Here is a 3,015-nt window from a genome sequence, read left to right as displayed (position 1 = left end):
AGCATTCAGATCTTTGAGGTAGAGGTCAGCGTGGCCTACAGAGTGAATTCCGTGACAGCCAGGGCTACACAGAGAAACCATGTCTCAAAACAAAACAAAACAAAATAAAAGTCACTTTAGCATGATGGTACATACCTTTAATCCCAGCACTCAGCAGCAGGCAGAGGCAGGTGGACCCTGGGAGTTCATGTCTATCCTTGTCTACATAGTGAGCCTGAGTCACCAGAGCTATATAGTGAGATACAACAAAGCAGAGAAGGGTGTATACCGGAATGAGATCATGACTGGTGGCAGGGACAGAGAATGGAGTGATGCTTCTCAAGTCCAGAGATGCCAGGGCAGCTGCTGGGAACTGGCAGAGACAAGGGGTGGATTGTCTTCTAGTGCCTCTGCAGAGAACAGGCCCTGACAATGTTAGATAAGCAATGTCTAAACCTGGGACAGAGAGTGTTTTTCCTACCTCCCCCATCTCATTTACACTCACTTGTTCATCTGCCTCAGGAAGTTACTGCAACAACTATCTTCAGATCACACCTTGAGGTGAATATCAGAGCCTCAGAAAATGTTCTTCAGCTCATCTCTCTACTGTTTACATAATGGTCTCTTTCCCAGATGGCCATTATTGAAAAAGCGGTTTAACAAGAAGTATCTGTTTAGCGGTTGGAGAGAGGGATCCGTGGTTAAGAGCACTGGCTGCTTTTCCAGAGGACCTGGGTTTGATTTTCAGTACCCACGTGGGGGCGCACAACTGTCTGCAACCTCAGTACCAGGAGGTCAAATGCCCTCTCCTGGCTTCTGCAAGCAAGATATTTCATGTTTGAGGCCAGCCTAAACTCCTCAGTGAATTCTAGGCCAGCCTAGATTATTGGATGGTATCCTCTGTCATTCAATCACACAGACACAGACACAGAGACAGACAGACAGACAGACAGACACACACACACCCATTCAAGTACATGAACAGGTCTTGTTAGCGCCCTGCTTGCCATCAAGAACAACGCTGCAACAGGATCCTTCTGCACACGTTTATTGGGAAAGCTTTGACTGCGTAGGCGAAGAGACCCCAAACCCAGAACTGGTGCTGCTTATATAGGCCTAGGAGAGGCGTGTCTCATACCCGGATTGGTTATGCATGGGTTATGCTTACCACCTCATTTGCATGTCTCTCATCTGATTGGTTAACTTCTCTCAGTACCTCACTGAGCCTCATTATCATACCTCATTTGCATGTCTCTCATCTGATTGGTTAACTCTCTTAGTACCTTGCAGAGCCTCATTATATGCCCAGGCCAAGCAGTGACTTGGTGAAAACCTTTACTGTATATATACACATTGGTTGATTACCCAAACTTATGCATGGTGGCCAGCAGTAGCCTGTGCCACCCTGCAACGGCACATGTGGCTTCCCACAAACAGGCACAGCTTAATCAATTACACATTGTAAAATTAATCAGATCTTCATTATGAATGGATAATATCCATTGTTTAGGTTTCTAGGGTAGCAATGCCTCATGTCTGTTATAAGGAGTTACAACAGCTCTGCATTTGAACATCTAAATCAGTCACTCAGAGAAAGAAGCCAGGCCCATCCTCTGGCTCAGCAAACAGAAAGGTCAAAGCCAGGCATTGTGGCACACATCTTTCATCCCATCCATTTGGGAGGCAGAGATAGACAGATCTCCAAGTTTGAGGCCTGTATTATATATCAAGATCCAGGCTGGTCATTCAGGGGTAGAGAGTGAAAACCTGTCTCAAAATCAAAGAAGAGAAGAAAGAAAAAGAAAGAAATGAAAGAAAGAAAGAAAGAGAGAGAGAGAGAAAGAAAGAAGGTAAGAAAAGAAGAAAGAGAAAGAAAGGTGAAAACTGAGAACGTGAAGCACAGCGAGGTCTCTGGCTCCTTTCAGGGCCTGGACTGTGGCCTGAGTCCCCTCTGCAGCTGCTTTGGTTTTGCTGGTTGCAGTTGCTTCACATTCTAACATCCAATTCTGTAGTAGCAAATCCAATGGTGGGGTCTGCAGTCCTCAAAATTATTTTCAATCTGAATCAGTAGAGAGCATAGTTTAAACTGTGTCTTATATAATCATTTTGTATGTGTGTATGTCTAGGTATGTATACGTGCATATGTCCATGGTGTATGTCTGAGTGCACTCTATTGTAGTGCTGGGTTCCTCGAATTATTGTCTTAAAGGACAAAGTAGCAAAGTTACCAAAGGTCCAGGACATAAACTCTACCTGTGGATGCACAGAAGGTAATTTTAGAATGAAAATACATTCTGATTTCTAGTTAGTAATATACTCAGCATGAGTAAAATCAGCATGTTGCTTTTACTCTTTTTTTGAAACAAAGTCTCATTCTTTCCCCTTAGGCTGTCCAGGAATCAGGTTCAGTACATGTAAAAGTGCCTATATGCTGCAGTGCACATGAGCATCCATGTGCAGAGATTAGCAGTAAATATTAGCTGTCTTCTTTGTTGCCACTGTCTAATAGAAATTTAAGTACACAAACACATGATCTCAGAGGCTGTGCAGGCAACAGAGAGGTGGGTCCTGCTGATCTAACTCAGTTCTCAAGGTAGACAGGAACAGGGAAACCAGAGTCCCTACACCAGGAATTTGCAGCAACCTAAAGGACTTCACATAAGCAGTTGAACCTGTTGAAAATTAGTGTGTTACTCAGTATTTTCTAGAAAGTTCTGACAAGTACATCATCAATCAGGGCTGCCCCAGATCATGTCCTTTTAGTCTCCACAGTGCCAGGAAGTGGTTGTTGAGCTCATCTATGCAGTGAAAATCACTGTGGAGTGAGTTCAGGTGTGAGCGCTCTCAGCTGAGTGCATCTGGCACCAGTGAGAGGGGGGAGGGGGACAGGCTGAGAGTCTACACAGCTGCAGCTTGCTCCAGTCAAAGCCGGATGAGCTGTGGTTGGCAATCCTGCTAAATCTTTGGCCAAGTCTTTAAAATCGGAGCAAGCTGGGGAGGAGAAAGGAGAGTCAGTGTGGACTTAGGCCACATAAA

Source organism: Mus caroli, unplaced genomic scaffold (genome assembly GCF_978045245.1).
Source record: "Mus caroli unplaced genomic scaffold, Mus_caroli_1 scaffold_11, whole genome shotgun sequence".
NCBI lineage: Eukaryota > Metazoa > Chordata > Mammalia > Rodentia > Muridae > Mus > Mus caroli.
This window is presented reverse-complemented; position numbering follows the sequence as displayed.